The sequence below is a fragment of the Rhipicephalus microplus genome, chromosome 6 (assembly GCF_043290135.1).
Source record: "Rhipicephalus microplus isolate Deutch F79 chromosome 6, USDA_Rmic, whole genome shotgun sequence".
Lineage (NCBI taxonomy): Eukaryota > Metazoa > Arthropoda > Arachnida > Ixodida > Ixodidae > Rhipicephalus > Rhipicephalus microplus.
Genome location: NC_134705.1, coordinates 64,727,116 through 64,744,597, shown reverse-complemented (window position 1 = coordinate 64,744,597; position 17,482 = coordinate 64,727,116). Strand labels below are relative to the sequence as shown.

The following is a 17,482-nucleotide window of genomic DNA, read 5'->3' as shown; positions in this document are numbered from 1 at the left end:
ATTTTCAGTTCAGTGACAGTTATGTTCAGAATAGAACCAAGATGTCTTGTCTTGAAGCTTCTGATAGCTCTTTACCAAGTGGGTCACCCTCTATTGAAAATGGTATTTCAACTCTGCAAAATCAGGCTGAGTGTGGAGAAGTAGAAGCGCTGTCTCCACACCTCTTCACAACTGCAAAAAGTGCAGCTGTAGGTACGACACTGATTCATCGAGAGAATGCGGAACTTCGAAAAAAAAAAACGCTGACTTGATGCGCAAGTACAAGAGCCTACAAAGACTACACGAGAAAGCAAAATCACAGCTCAAAAGTGCGAGGAAAAAACTGGCATCTGCTAAAAAATATGTGAATTGACTATTGCAAGCTTTCTGGTGAGAAAGACTACGAAGGGATCAATATAGTCTGAAGAGACTATCAGAGAACTACTTCAGATTAAACATGCATGTGGCACAACCGGATATGAACTACTGAGGTCGTTGTCGTACCCATTATCTTCGAACAGGACCCTCATTAGAAGACTTCAGAACATCCGTTTTTTCCAGGCATTCTTCGTGAGGTACTATTTGTTTTAAAGTTCAAAAGTGAGACAATGCAAGACATAGAAAAGCACTGCGTGTTATTCATGGATTAGATGAAAATAGGCCAGGGTTTCGAACACGACCGCTCTCTAGACTGCCTTTTCGGGGTACCAAGCTACCACAGTCAAGTGTGCAAGTTGCCAACCATACCCTTGTGTTCATGATCGGTGGGCTAAACACGATGTGGAAGCAGGTGATAGCCTACCATTTCACTAGGCAATCAGTCGATGAGGCACTCCTGAAAGATCTTGTGTTTCATTTATTTGAGCTCTGCTTTAATATCTCGTTGCGAGTGCTTGTGGTAACCAGTGACATGGGATCAGCTAATCGGGCAGTGTGGCACCTACTGGGATTCTCCAGCAACAGACAAACAGAGACCGTGTTTCCTGTACCACATCCGCACCTTGCAGACCAGATGTTGTTCTTTATGGCTGACCCAACGCATGTTTTGAAAAACATTCGCGCCCAGCTGCTTCGTTCAAAACCATTCACACTAGGACAAGCAATCTTTAAAGAGCGAGATCTTCCTGGAGAAATTGTAAGCGTTGATCATATTAAAACAGTCCTAGAATTTGACTCTGACGATGACCGGAAGATTGCGAACAAGTTGTCTGACATCCACATTGGCAGTGGGCACTTCACTAAGATGAAGGTGAATATAGCCGTTCAAATGTTTCGCGAAGCCCCTCCTGCTATCAAATACCTGGTCAAACAAGGAAAGCTAATGTCTGAAGCAGAGGCAACAGCTTGGTTTCTTGAATTAGTGAGCAAATGGTACACACTCAAGCCATCACGGCACCCAGTGGTAGCTTTGAGCTATTTTGATCCCTCAAAACATGAAGATGCAGTTAAAATCCTTCAAGTGGCTTGTCCAACTGATCGTACCAACATGGGCAAAACTGCTCACTGGAAATCTTCCCAAGCCGGTCTCTTAATATCAACGACAGTTGTGCTGTGCCTGTCCGACAAACTGCTGAAGAAACGTGGCTACCAGTACCTGCTTACAGGTAGACTGACACAGGACTGTCTTGAAAATATTTTCTCTGTTGTAAGACTCAGGAAGCCCATACCAAGTGCGTATGATGTGAAGTGTGCTCTAAAGATAATATGTGTCAGCCAATACCTGAACACACCAACGTCATCTAGCTATAACGTGGATGACAGCTGGCACATAGCTGATCTCCTGGACCTAAGTTTCAAGGCACAAGTGGCGCAAGAAAGTGGGGAGAACGAGGAAGCAAAAGAGCTTGAATACGTTCTTGTGTATGCAACCACTGCAGTGGAACGTGACGTTCTTGCATATGTAGGAGGTTTTCTACTGAAGTCTATCTTGAAATCTATTGAGTGCAAGGACTGCAAAGCGGCACTGGTAGGAAATGACAATAAATACGGCACTCTCGTTAAGCTTAAAGAATACGCTCAGGGCACTGGAAAGCTCATTCAACCTAGCCGAGCTGTCATGGAAGTGCTCACTGAATGCGATGATCACTTCAAGGCCTTTGCCGACGAAGACAGAATTTTGGCGCTAAAAACTCATTTGCAAGCATTTTTATTGCATTGCGCAGATCAGCAACTGTGCGACTGGAGACCTACGTAATCCATCGTGCACAGGTAGAAAAGTCGCTGCTAGAAAAGTATGTTAGGACAAGGCTAATTATTCATCTTAGGCGAAAACAGGCACAAAGGGTGAATGGTCAGTCAAGTAAGACGTGTGCTGCAGTGAACCTTGAGTAGCAGCTTTTTAAAAGGCCCCAATCCAATTTAAAAATTACTGCTTATGAAAAGAACGCACTTCTGTGAGCATACTGTGTTGACATCTGTCTGTTACTATGTAAATGAACATTCGTGTGGCTGACTTCATTTGTTCTTTTTGATAAGCTGTCCTTGTGCAGGAAATGTGCTAAGCTTAGTACGTGATAACGTATGCACTCACCAATTGTTATGTGTTTTATGCGTACTCAACCTTGGATTTTCGATGTAAATATACATTCACTGAAACAAGCAACTTACCCTACGTATCGAAACGTGAAGGCTTATGTCGAAATAAATTGGGGAAAGTTGAAACCGCAATATGACAAGTTAGAATTTTTGTGTGCCTCTTTTTATGTAATGTTTTTCTTTGCTCTTATCTGTATTCGTGCACATTGCTGCTTGTTTCAATCGCTAAAGTTGTTATGTTGTTATCATTACTATTAAAACGTTCCTTGTTGCTCCCGTGCCTTTGTCTTTTGTCAAGCCTAATTTACTGGCTTTTTGGCTGAAGGGGAAGGGGGGAGAGGGGTAGATGCGATATTACTGAGTGTCCTTATTTTCGTAACTGCTTAATGTCTGTAAGGTCTTTAAGCAGTCCATTGTATAGATTTGCACGCAGGAAGTAAACTTCCTGTAGGAATTTAATTACGCATAGAAGCAATACATAGGGCGCGAAAAAAAGGGTGCCGGAGTTATGTCGTGTGGAGAGAACATCATGAACTACGCGATTGTTTTATCCACCTTTTCCGTGGTCACAGGCACCACTGCGAACCAACACTGCGAACCAACATGGCGGCCCGCCATGTATAGCGGCCGCCAAAGCCCGTGGTAAGCAACTATGATCAAACTTGTCACCACCCTAAAAAACGAAGGGGGCACGTATATATTAAGGCTCCCTAGAGCGGGTTCGCTCGGAGCGCCTACACAAAATTGCGGCCATAGGTAGCAACAGCCCCCGTGCGCAGGCCGTAAAGGAAGGGAGCGAGCGCGCGCCTCCAGACCGGCCGTGGTGTGGGTCGGCAGGCTCTTGAAACAGTAAATGTATCGACGCGATTTCGGCGTGCCTGCACATTCACTCGTGCACCATTGCGCGTAGCAGGTGCGTCACTGACAAAGGCTCCTAAATGCAATAAACGCGCTGAACACGAGCAATTACACGCTTTCGCAGGCTTGGGCGCCCGCGCTTCCAATGCAGATGCTTTTGAAATCTTCAGTATCATGGGACTACAGCGCCGCCGCCACTGTCACCCGCCGGAGAAACAGCCAAGATGCGGCGCGGCCACCTCGTTCACTACCTTGCCCCCTTCTAGTACACTGTAACCATGAGCCACTGAGCCACGTGAACCATTTTTCGTATATATCTTCAGCACATTTTTTATATAAAGTATGGATGGGTCAATTATGTAGGAACGCTAATAGGAGAGCTTGATGTATCCGCATTGCTTACGAACTATGATGGCACGCTGTGCAATTCAGGATGACGCTCGTATGAGGGTAAGACCGTTTGATATCACAGAAACAGATAGAAAGTCAAGCATGATATGCCGACGGATTGTGCCCGAATCTTTAGAAATTTCCATACGCCACTGATGAGGCCGTGCGAATCAAACATGATTGATGTTTATGTTATGGAAGGGTGCGTCACGAGTTATTTGTAAAAAAAAAACGGGTGGTTTACTTTTTAAGGGCTCCACATACAAATCTGCTGGAAATAGCAGCTTTAACTCATTGTAACGCCGTTGCCAGAGAGATACAGGATAACATGTATCGCATCTTTCCACGTCCTATCATTGGTCGCCTAAGTGGAGAAACATTTTTTGGCTAGGGTGCACGCACCTCAAGTGTGCTTATATCTATACCCACCTGTGAAAAAAAACGGAAACTGTACCTTTGGTTGTAGCTTCCAATTAAGACCAACGACAGCATCGTCAAGTGGACGAGTGTGAAAAGAGGTGCAACTGCATTCACTATCATTTTTATAAAAAAATTGTTTTGCGTGGAGAAACATTTTTTAGTCAGGGCGGATGTAGCTTCAGCGTGCTGGTATATACACAGCCAGCTCAGTTTACATTTGTAGCCATACTTTATAAAAGTTAAGTTGTAACTTTCACTGCAGAGACAAAATTGTGGCAATGGCAGCATCGTCAAGCGCACGAGTACGAGAAGAGGTCAAACTGTATTCACTATCTCCATTATAATGCCAAATGCGTTTTGCGCTAAGAAGCAATTTCCGCCCGATTGCACGTTATTTAAATGTGCTGATATACACTTTTACGACGAGAAATTCACCGCCTGCTGTGGGGAATTTCTGAAAAGCCACTTCTACGAAACGCCGAAAACAATCAAAACCATCCAATGATTGTCTGAAGAGTTTTTTTAACGCACATGAAATTCAATGTTATATCACTATCACAAACGATACGGCTACGAGCACGTTAAATATTTCACAAAACGATGTGTATAATATTAAGGTACATCGTCTCTTTCATGCGCTTTATGTATGACTCGCACCGAGCAATGGGCGTCGTGAGAACGTACTCGCCACCCGCCATCGATAAGCCAAGAACGACGTTGGCGCACATACTGTGTAGCCCGTCATCCAACAACCCGCACACGACCGAAGTCGCCCTTTTTGGCACTGCCTTGCTGTCTTCGAGTGAGGGGTGCTCGGCACGAACACTTTTAGCGCGGCCACTACTTACAGCGCGAAATCGACCTTGAGTGGGCCTCCGTCAAATGCACAGACGTGACGTGTTTGTCATACACGGTTTACTTTGTAATCTTGAACTGTAATTGCTGTGTCATATAGTTGGAAACTACCTGGCAGCGGGCGCTGGAGCGGGAACATGTGGAAATAGAACGCTTGAAATCCCAAAACCTAACGTTACGCGAAAAGGCCTTAGCGGCCGTGGCTACCATCTGTGCCTTCGTGTATTACGCTAGTCGTGTAGCCGTGATTCTCGTCAAGACGGCGGCACAGCTCACGAGAATGGTTGGCGCCTTCCTTTGGGAAGGTATCCGCCGCACTCTCCTCCACCTTCCAGCGGATGAGTGCGGCCTCGGCCTGACACACGGGCTTGCGACCAGCGAAATGCTTGCACTGAAAACGGCAAGGGCGCTGTTCAAAACCACTGACCATGTGGGGAAGAACATTTTGCGTTACTGGAACAGCACGAACACAGCTTTCCTAGACGCGGACCGACTCCTCGCTAGAGACACATGCTAGAGAACGAAGCCCCCGATTGCGACATTGACTACACACCGCCGGCGCGCGTCATTGAGGATATAGCGCGACACCAGATTACGCGGAAGCGGTCGAAGAAATGGCAGAAAAAGCGCGCAGCGGTGGGCGAGGAATTCCCAAACTTGCGCTAGACTTCGTGTGGTGCAAGAATTGGGACGTCCTTCCAACCTGTCAGCATTTACACAGGTTAGGCATTTTGCGGTGTCCTCGCTGCCCCAACACTCATTCGGATGAAACCTCGACACACTCCCTATACGAGCGCCCCGCAGCAAAGCCAGTGTGGAGAATATTTGCGAGAGAATTTCAAATCCGCTCTCTTCCAGCCCTCTGCAGAAATAAGGGCTCATTTGCTAAGCTGGTGATTGTGTGCACACTATTTATGCTTTCGAATCGGCGCCGCCTAGCTGAAGTAAGGCACAAGCCAGAACGAGCGGCCTTCCCAGCAGTGGCAAGGATCTGCCAAATGATGTGGCGGTACCTATCCGAGCAACTCAATTTCAACGGTGAAAACAAGTTTCTTCGCCGTTGGCATACGAGGTTTCGCTCATTGCAAACAGGAAAGTTACGCCTCCCTAAGACCCCCTTTTAGTCAGTCCCTACTGCCGTCTCGTTTTGCTCTGGGGATTCCACACGCATGTTTCTGACCTAACGGTCCTGATTGCCCCCCTGTGTGGGCACTTAGTAAGGGGATAACCCCCTCCCCGCTCTCTTACCAGCCTTCCGGCTTAATCGTAGACACGAAGCCCCCCCCCCCCCCCCGGCGGGTTTTTTTCGGGGGGGGAGGAAGGTGCCATTTATCACGATGCACACTGTTTCTATGCAAGAAATGTAGCTATCTTTCCACTCCTACACCCCTTGCTTTTGCCATCGCACAAATTATTTAGCAAATTTGTGTATGAGTGAATACTCCTCCCCCTAGAGTTTATTTGATTTCTGGGTGGCCACCCTAAACACTTCCCGGCTTTGGCTTGAGATTGTGTATTTTATGGCGGTGTTTTTCCATGGGTATCGCCCATTGATACCACAGGGCACACGAATACTTCATCTGAAGGTATATATGTAGATAAGCACTGTGCTTTTTTATTTGAATGTAACAGTTGAAACTGTATTGACGTAAAAATATAGTTCGAAAATAGGTAACGAGTTTTGTGTCTACTGGTATGCTTTCTGTTATAAAATTGTACATAGGTAGTTTGCTCTCTTCACTGGTCTTCCCTTTTTTGTGAATTTATATACGTATACATATAATGAACTATAGAGTGCTCTATACACCGAGTGATTTGCTACCTCATATATGTCTCGCATTTCTTTTTCGTGTGAGGTCGAAAAATTTCCCTCTGTGTAGATCAAGGTCCCTGCACTGGCGGACTGCGAGGGGCACCGATTCCTGGGGAGTCTTGTGGGGTTCAGGGTGCTACCGGGCCAGACGAAGCTCGACGAGCCCATTCATCTCGGCAGACAGCTGCTCTCTATCATGCTCACCCCATGCCAGAGGCTGATGTAATCAAAACTTTTATCTCTCCAACTTTCAACTTCGCCATGCAAGGGAGAGTGGCACGAGGAGCTTCGCCCGCTGATCAAGAAGACCCCGTACGCGCCGGCCAGAGCTACCAACGAGTGTGTGAACGGGAGCGCACACGTCGGCACTGCAGCGATCCCTCTTGCAGCGGAGCTGAGCGACATTTGCCGAGTGTGTGGGGCCTTCAAGCTCCTGTATTCGACCGATCCGGAGGTCCGGGAGCGAGCAAGCGAGGAGCTCTACAGGGTGGTGTCGAGGAGGCTGAGGCAACCGGCTGACACAGACGACACCAAGGCCGAACTTTCGGGCGAAATAGAGGGCGACTTCAGGCAGACTGCGACCCAGCTGCAGTCTGTCACGACGGAGGTGCGCAAAGCCACCCGTCGCCTGTCCGTCGCCTAGGAGCTACTAGAACAGGGCGCCCGCATCACCTGCGGAGAGGCTACGGTGTCAGCGCGGAACCGCAACAAGTTGATAAAGATCCTTCGGGCCATTCTCAACCGGGACCGGGACCGTTATCTCTAGGAGAAACCGTTCCAGGGCAAGGCGATGGCGTGTGTAGTGGCGGACCCCGCCAGTTTCCACTTTGTCATGTCTGGCCGCTACACTCGCTTCAAGGAATGCAGCTTCATTCAACGAGCTCGGCTAAATTTCCTCCCTTTCAACGGTACAAGAACGTGGATGCCCGCAGCAGACAAAAGGTGCCGACGCTGTGGTTACGGGTTGGAGAACCTGGCGCACGTCCTCGGCCACTGTATGCGGCAACGCCAGGCGATGACGGAGCGGCACAACATGATCGTCGCGTGCCTCAAGAAGGTGGCCCTGAAGTGGTTCACTGTCATTGAAGAGAATCAGCACGTCGGCGTCCCCGGCTTGCGACCCGACCTTGTCCTGGCCCGTTGTGAGGAAGCCGTGATCCTGGACGTCTGATGTCCCTTCGACAACCGCATGCACGCCTTTTAGGAGGCTCCGAGGGTCAAAGAGAAGCATGCCCCTTTACAGCTTCATCTCCTTCAGCGGTTCCAGCGCGTTTCCGTTGACGCCATCGTCCTAGGCTGGCTCGGCTCGTGGGATCCGGCCAACGATCGCGTCTGCCACAAGCTTTGTTCTCGGAACAACCTGCGGACAGTGAAAAGACTTTGCGCCTCGGACACGATCGCCGCCTCTACGACAATATAACGTAGCCATATAGGTGTATTGTAAATAGGGTTTTATTCGACAAGTAATACCCCGTTTTTAATTATATACACCTTTACAGTTTTTCACACTAACATCACTAACTTTTTTTTAGCCTTTTCGTTACCTGTTTGAATTCATACACTTTTATCGCCAATTTGTTGTGTTTTTCTATAACCTATTAAGGTGTATTGTGTAACAAGTATAACAAAAAATTCTGTTCTTATCACAATAATATCTGATAAGGATCCTATTTGGATCCAAGATATTGTAACGGAGCGGAGTGCTAGAAGCTTGTTTCACCTCCGCCACTGCTTGACTTGGCATTGCACTACCTCCAGGTTCGGCACACTCACCCTTTCAGGGGTGAGTACAATAGTATTCTCAATTATGGAAGGCGTGCGCGGATTCACTAAGGATATTGCGTAAACCACGTGGGTGCTGCGACTGTCCGAAGCCTGGTGTTACGCCACCCTGGCTGCGGTATTCGCGGCTGGTATGACCGGCCTTCTTGACATGGCGCCGTTTTGACGTGAGATGGGAGCGGGACAAAGCTCCCAGAGGTAAACCACAAGCGACAACGGCCCGCAAGCCATGATTGAAATTTCGCGGTGCCGCCATCTCCCCTCGTAGAACCCTTTGAACTTCCCCGACCGACTGGCGATCGATGAAAGGCTATTTAGAGTCAAAACGGCTTAAAAAGGATGGTTTTCTTTGTGCGTCTCTTTTCGTCAGCGTGCCGCGGAAAATAAGCCAAGCGACTGAGAACCGTCTGCGGATGCATTTCCCACGTTCTTCGTGGTGCGTGATACCGCTGTTTCACAAGTCATTGTCTGCCTGGAGCCACATACTCATCACTAGAACGGTCTACGGAGTTGATTTCCACGTTGGACCCAACGTCTTTGTGCTGCGCTGTGTCCTGCGTGGTGGTGTGCAGTGTTTTCTCCCTCGCCATAGGACGAACTGGGCGTGTTTCTTCTCTCTTTCTTTGGTCGCAAAGGAGACGACACTTCACCTTCCTCTTTCTGGGGCGGAACTAAAGATGACAAAATTTATTGGACTGTCCTGGCCTCAATTGTTTTTTCCTGCAGGAAATCTTAGGAAGGCAAGGACATAAAGTGGGAGCATTGAGGCGCTCTCGACAAGCTCTCTCAATATCCGAGAACCTGCACAGAAGCTCGAGGGCTTTCATGATGCTAAGCCTATCATGTAGCAACACGCTACCTGTAAATATTTATATAAAAGTTACTGTTAACAGCTTCGGGCTCCGCTCCTCGACATCTCTCCGAGACCCTGACTGGCTCCGGTCCTCTGGGCAGAAATTCGGTTACATCAACTGGTGGCAGCGGTGGGATGCTGCTCACCACCGGAACACAGCAACTGGTTTAGCCGCAACGGGATGACCCATGCTTGACACGGGCCTCAGCAATATGTTCGGTGCTCTACTTTCTTTGAGTTTCCTGCTCTTAGCTTTTGAAGTTATCCAAGTTTGCGTGCAATATTCTTTCTGTGTGTATAGGTTTCGTTCTACCGTTACCATACGTCCCAGCTATTCATCATTTTAGCTTTCATGTTGTAAACTGGCTATGTTTTTACCGTACGTGTAGGCTTCACGTGTTCGCTACCAAACGTCACAGCGTGTAAGAAAGTCCTCACTCATGAAGACCATGGAGTTGAAAAGGAAGCTTGAGAGAACAGACCACTTACTACTGTCTGAAGAGTTAGGAATGAGGGTGGGGAGAGATGAGAGAGAGTCGCAGCTAATTGGGGCAATTCAGAAGTGTTGTGCGGAAGATGACGAAGTTGAGGAATGTTGAGAGGAAGTGGAAAAACCGAAAAAATGAAACCTGCCGGAAGACGAAGCAACAGAGCTGTCTTCGTTCATCTACTTATTGTATGCAAAATCTATGCCATTCGGAAACAGATATGCCTCACAGGGGCACGACATAAGTCGTTGAAAGCAGCGTAGCCAACATTGAAGAAAATGCGCCAGCCAAGATGGCAGTATTTGGCGGAGAGGTTCGATGCTGACGGCGAAGAACTTTCCCTCCGCTGTTGGCATACCGAACTCTTCCTACTAAGAGATGAGAGATTGACGTACCCTATCATGCCGTATTGAACTCCCCCCCCCCTCCACACACCCACACACGTACACTAAGAAAGATGATAGAATGAACTGGACTTCATAGTCCAGTTTAACCCAAGAAATAGCAATCGAATGTGACAAAACATGTATATTGCCGGTCAAGAGGGCTGATATTAGATTTGTTTTGTAACGATTTAACCATGTCACTACTTACAGATGTAAGAAATGGTGTGATACGTTGATATGTAAAGTTAAGAAAGTATGGAAAGTAATGAAGATGATATTTATAGTGTGGAATAGTGAAGAAGGTTATGTACCATGTGTGTTGCACCGATCTAACAATTTGCTGCAGTGAACGGGACAGTTGTACTGGCGCATCAATGTATTGACAGTGTGTTCACATGCTGTGCGTACAACAAAAAGGAGCATTGTAAAACTGTTACAAGCTTGTATTATGTACATGCGACAACAGAAGCTTGTTTCGTGATATATCCCCTTGTGTAGCAAACCGACCACTGTTTACTTATTACAGCGGCTAGAAAGAACATGAACCTCGTTGGAAAAAGTCTGTAGTCTTTGTTAATCTCATTTCACATGTTTTTGAAATTTGTTTAATTTTTGCTGTAGAATAGAAGCTGATAAAACGTGTTGATACATATGGCTTGGTCGATTGAGTTCTGGCTCACTAAAGTGTCAAGTAAATATATCCTAATTTGGTAACGTCTGCAAAACATTCCTTCTGACTGTAAATAACTAAAGCATTTCCAAATTTCCAGTCATCTGTATACTATTTTCACTGTGTAAAATTGTTCTTTCATACCTTCCTTAAAAACATTGTGTAAAAACATTGCTTCAACTTTGTTTTCGTTCTCTTTCTTAGTGTGTGTCATGCATACTTCGCTCACCCTCCTTGAACTTGTCCGCAGTGCATCATAAATAATTGAATGAATTTTTGTCCAGTAGTAACTATTGGTGAAGAAGAGCCTGGGTAATGTGCATTGTATTGTTCATACAGAGCGTCAATGCTGCTGGGCAATTTGGTGAAGATGAAGGCCGCCTCTGCTCACACAAAGCGTGGCTTCTCGCCGAAACAAAAAAGCACAAAATTGCCGTATGAGAAGGAAATCGAGGCACGGATGGCATTGACAGCACAGAGGCGGTTGCAGCCTTGGCAAAAGTGAGTGTCAGAGAAGTGAAGAAACAGTATCCTTATCTAATGAATTCATGTCAAATACGGCTATTCCTAATAAACGTGAATTATGGAAATAAGCGGCTGCCCTTCATTTTTATATTTGAAGGAAACCAAATTGAAAATATTTTACAGCATTCACATATTAGCATTCTTTTGTATTTGTAGGATCGCTTGCATTCATGCATTTCACAGTATGATACTATAAAAGGGATCACAGTTAAAAGACCCCCAACAAATTATATCGTCTTTTTTTTTCTGCGTCATGATAGTAGTAAACTAGGTATGCCGGGCGTCTCACAACCCGGCTGCACTGGTGTTCGGGCGACGTTGCGGACTTTTCCGGGTGCCATAAGGGCTTCTTGACGTACCATGGGGTGTTTGAACACAGCTTGGTGCTGCAGGAACGCACGCATGACACCAGGACTATAGGTGGAGAGCTGTGCGTGGGTTTCCTCGACAACGTCAATGCCCTTGGCTCGGTCGCTCATCAGGCCCTTGTTGATGCTGTCTTTGGCGCCGGCCCAGGTGAGACCTTTGCCGAGATCGTGGAGGAACTCTACCACGCCAACACCACCTGCGTCATGGCAGCAGCTGGCAGCACAGGGCCTATTCTCATCCCCATCATAGTGGTACAACTAAGCATCACTGCATTGTAATATTTATGGCAGTTTATTAATGACCTTAAGACACTTGTGAAGAATACAACTATATGAACAAAGGTAAGGGCCAGTATTGACAGAATTGCAAACTTGGCTCAAAAGAGCTCTTGAAACGCAAGAAAGGACCTTGACGTTACTTTTGAAGACATATGACATTGATGTTGAAAGGCTTTGAACTCGCTGTACGTAACAGCGCAAAATTATGTGCGAAGTCGGCCGCACTGCACAGGCTATGGTGTATGTAGCTGTAGCTCCAAGATGTAAACCTATAAATGAAGAACTGAGAAATGTGACCAGAAAAAGCAAGTCTCACTTGCAGAAAATAGTGTCATTGAATTCATTATTTCGCTTCCCGAACTCTAAAATGACCTTGTTAGAAGGACTGTTTATTTGTGGGCTTTATTGTGGTAGAACAAGTTATAAATGCATGAGTGCTGATATTCTGCAGAATTATGTCTAATCTTTCCCCATGATTTTCAGGGACTTATGTTAGCTGGGCTAACCGTGCGTCTTGTTGTAAAATATGTTCGGAGAATTCGTGAAACTTGAGTTAACCAGCTTCTGCAGAAAAAACAGCTTATCTTTTGCCATTTCGAATGTGCAGTTCCATTATATCGTTAGTATTAGGAGGCAAGTAACAGAGGCGGCACGTAACGGTGCCTTGTAGCAGTAAAAAGGGAAGCACACTGAATCCTTACCACAATTATCCCAGGAAAGGTAATGAGCGACCCAATTAACAAATATTTGAGGCCAGTATTGAGTAATGCTGTCGCCTTCTTTTGGGGCACTGGTGGAATCATTATATTATATATGTTTACTCTGGCAGCGTTTGAGATTTTGGCACACAATCTCAGAGAGCCAGCAGCTGTGAACTGTCTATTTGTACAAGAAGTAAATTATTAGGATAGTTTTTACACTGGAGGCATACAAAACTGCTGTGTATACCTAATTTAGTAACTTGTATGATCAAATTTGCATGACAGCCTCAGTTGCTTATGCACCATAAAAAACTGCCCGAACCATCAAAAGAACATTTCTAACCACAAAATAATTTATGTATTTCACAATAAAAATAACCTAAACAAGTCCTGTGCCCATCTTTTGTTATGCTACAGCGCTACTTATCCGAAGTTGATTTACTTTTGTACTTCATTTGCAACTGCTCCGCATGCTCATGTGTAAAATAATACTTTACTACTTACACGACCGTTTTTATATTTACTAATTCACTGGTGCGGTGAGTGAAAGTGAATATCTGTGCTTTGACATGTGTAACATCTTTTCACAAATCGACTAATGACCCAATCACGTGTTAACAGGGCAGCATGCATGTTAAGACCGTATTGTTGACCTTCCAAGTTCTAAAGACCTATGCTAAAGACTGTACCCGTGCATCGAAAACGAGAAAACAACTTTGCTGACAAGCTTCATTCAATAGAAGCGCTTTTTTGAGCTGTACTTAAGCCATTATGTTGCAATATGCACTTTAATGATAATAGACTTCCTTTGTTTACCATTGAGGTAGATGAACCTTTTACTATCATGGATTCTTCTTGGTACTTTGGCACTGATTAACAAGGCGTCCTCTCCTTGACCTGATTGCGTCAGCCACGCTTAGTTAACCCATTTAGGTAACGAGGCAAAGATGCGTCTACTTGCCATATTAAATGCCAGCTGGGAGAGTGGCCGTCTTGAACCTTTCTGGAAACGAGCCCATGTTATTCCAATTCTAAAGCCAGGCAAACCTTCCACGGAACTCATCTCCTATCGTCCCATTACTCTTCTTAGCTGCGTAGGAAAGCTCATGGAAAAAATGGTGTCGATATACCTGGAGTGGATGCTTATGAACTAGAATGCATAGCCCCAACAAATATCTGGATTTAGAAAAGAACGCAGTAGCATTAAATATGTAATCAATCTCATCAACTGCTTAAGGTTGAACAAAGGAATCGGCAACATCACTATCAGTTTATTCCTCGACATCAAAGGAGCGTGTGATAACGTGACTCACCAGTCTATCCTACATGCCCTGAGGTCATTAGGTGTAGGAGGTCGTATGTAGCGCTGAATCGTGGTCTACCTTAGAGACAGGACAGTCTACATGCCCACAAAAGAAGGTGACACAACTCCACACACAGTGAATCAGGAAGTTGCCCAGGATGGTGTCCTCAGTCCGACCTTATTCAACATATCTCTCATCGGACTAGAGAAGTTCATCCCAGCATCGAAAGAAATCTCACTTTACGCAGATGACATTGGTATATGGAGCAGTGGTCGCAACAGAGGTGTTCTACAAGCAAGATTGCAGAAAGCTATCAACTCCGTCGAAAAAGTTTTGCTTGAACGACGTCTAACGATGTCACCAAAAAAGTGCCCCACCCCTGCTTTTACGAGGCGTGATGTCTCGCGCTACACATTAAAAGTAGCTCATTCTCCCATTCGGTACGTGACAAATCATGAGATTCTTGTAGCGACAATCGACCGGCTAATGACGTGGACTCCCCACGTTCGGATATTAAAGGAAAAAGTTGCGTCATACGCGAGCATCTTTTGCTTACTAAGAGTCAATGGTGGTGGCTGTACCGTTAATGCTATGTTACAAATGTATACCACTCTCTGCGAAAGTCTTCCACGTTATAGCATACCTGCGATGCATGGAATTTCTCGAACGAACATACATTCACTGACTGGAGTCAACACACAAGCCCTGAGGGTGTGCCTTGGCCTATCAAAGAACACATCAAGCATCGGAACTCTTGCTAAAAGTAGGCGTCTTTCAGCTCCTGTTCTTCTGCAGCAGGAGTTTCTTCGAGTTCACTTGCGTTATGCAACCAGAGCACCGGATCATCCTCTGGCTTAAGACAGTAGCCCTGCGCAGAGCCTCCTCTGCTACACAGCTCACCGTCATATTGTAATGAGACAATGTCCCACAAAAGCGGTTAGATAGGCGCGGAGAAGACGACATGATTTGGGTGTGGGGCCCCCTTTGAGGGTATGCGCCAGGGCAAGAAGGATCATCATCTTCAGCTCTTGTTCTCTATCCTAGCTTGCGCGTTGGCGTGATGTAAATGTATCTTGAAACACCTAGCATCGCGTGTACCTTCACGTAACATTTTGGTGGAGATGCTGGGTACAACGCACGACGGAGTTACGCAGCGGACGCCTAGTCGCTTCTTCCGACATGTCAACCGGCAGCAACGCTTCGTCAACTGCCACGCCCAATGCATCAACGGCGCCAACCTCCCCTCTTTTTCTCGTGGCCACTCCACCCCGCGATCCCAGCAACTTTTCGGGAACGGAATGCGAGGACGTGGATGAGTGGCTTAAACTCTACGAGCTCGTCAGCGAAAATCACAGGTGGGACCCAACCCTGATGCTGGCAAACTTCATCTTTTATTTTTAAGGAACGGCCAAGGCATGGTTAAATAACGACGTGGAAGCGATCACGAGCTGGGACTAATGCAAGACCAAGTTACGCGAGTTGGTTGGTCAATCTGCCAGCTGCAGGCAGGCCGCTAGAAAGAACTTGGCACACGTGTTCAGACGTCCACGGAATCTTACCTGGTGTATATACTAGACGTGCTGAAGCTTTGCCGTAAAATTGACCGAACCATGGCTGAAGCAGTCAAGGTAGCGCACGTGCTCAAGAGCGTCGCAGACGATGCATTTAACCTCCTTGTGTGCAAAGGCTGTTCCACCGTGCAAGATATTATCTTGGAGTGTCAGCGCTTTCAAGAGGCTAAAAGTCGGCGCATTGACCACCACTTTACGCGCCTCCCCAACACTGCTGCAACGTCAACTTGCGAGGATCTTCGTATAGTGACCCAGCCCAATTCACACTCTGGTGGCATCACGAGAATCATACGCAGTGAAATCGACGTCATATCACCCGCACCCTTGAAAGCACTAGCACCAAGTGATCCTCAGCCGACCATATCGCTAATACAGACCGTTGTTCGCCAAGAACTTGCCAACGCGGATATTCACACGGTCTGTTCTCTGCACCGTCCCGACGCTGTCAGTTCATCTACCTCCAGCCACCCCAGCATTATCGCCACCCTGCTCCGCGTAACCGTGACCCAAATGCGTGGAGGACGCCTGACGACATGCCGATTTGCTTTCGATGTGAACGAGTGGGACACATTTCCCGCCATTGATGGAGCACGTGGACATCATCGTATCGGGCAAACTCAAGCTTCTCCAACCTTCACTCACCAGCCCCTCTCTATGGCCAGGAACAACCACGGCGTGATGGCTCAGCTAATTACGACCCGACCACTATGACCACTGCCCAGTACAGTCGCTCACCTTTCCCTCGACGTAGATTTTCCCAGTCTCCACCGCCACCCCGTTTCCGTCCCCATCCTCTGCTCGGCGGTTTTTCTTGGAAAACTAAAGGCAGCAGCTCCTGGGGGTGACATTGCTTATACGACATGCTCTACAATTTCTCTGTTGACCCTGCCAACCAATCAGAACCTGATCGAGGTTGAAGTGGATAGTCTATCTCTTAAAGCCTTGGTGGACACTGGTGCCCATATTGCTGTGATGAGCTTGCACATTTGTAACCGCTTGAAGAAAGTCCTTACTCCAGCCCCTTCACGCAGTGTTCGTGTTGCTTATGGTAGTACGGCTTTTGTTATTGGCGTCTGTAATGCACGCGTCACTATCGCCGGCTGCCAAACTTCAGTTCTCTTCACTGTTCTCTCTCACTGCACCAATGATGTGATCCTCGGTCTTGACTTTTTGTCCACTCATGCAGCCCTAATCGACTGTTCAGCTGGTACTGTGCAACTTGACCTACCGTGTCCGATTGATCCGCCCAGTCCACCCCAAGCTCGTATGTGCTCTGCTGAGCATGTCCGTTTGTCACCGCCAATTGTGACCTGCATCACCGTAATGCCCTCACCACCTATATCCGATTGCGACTGTGTGCTCACGCCCATTACATTCATTGTTTTGACTCACAGTGTTACCTTACCACACACTGTTATTCAGTTACGTGCAAACCGCGCCTTCATTCCGGTGCTCAATTTTGCTCTGTGTCCACAAGTGCTCCCGCGTGGAATTGCCCTTGCCATGCTGACTCCCTCTGACGAATGCTGTTACACTGACGGCTCCGCTATGTTTACATCATCTGTCATAGGCGTCTGGAATCCATCTGCCAATGTCACCATCTCTGCCACACTCAGTCACTGCACCTCATCTACAGCCACTGAACAGGCTGCACTGTGGGGTGCCATTAATTAAACAATGACTAGATAGCCGAGTCTAAGGTCAT

General features: G+C 46.8%; 1 non-coding gene across 1 annotated transcript; it reads left to right on the top strand.

The window, feature by feature from the left end:
- Positions 1-8,440: 8,440 nt before the first annotated feature.
- LOC119187740 (U2 spliceosomal RNA) lies at positions 8,441-8,623 on the top strand. Its single transcript, XR_005111309.2, has one exon. It is a non-coding gene; the product is annotated as a U2 spliceosomal RNA (small nuclear RNA).
- The last annotated feature ends 8,859 nt before the right edge of the window (positions 8,624-17,482 follow it).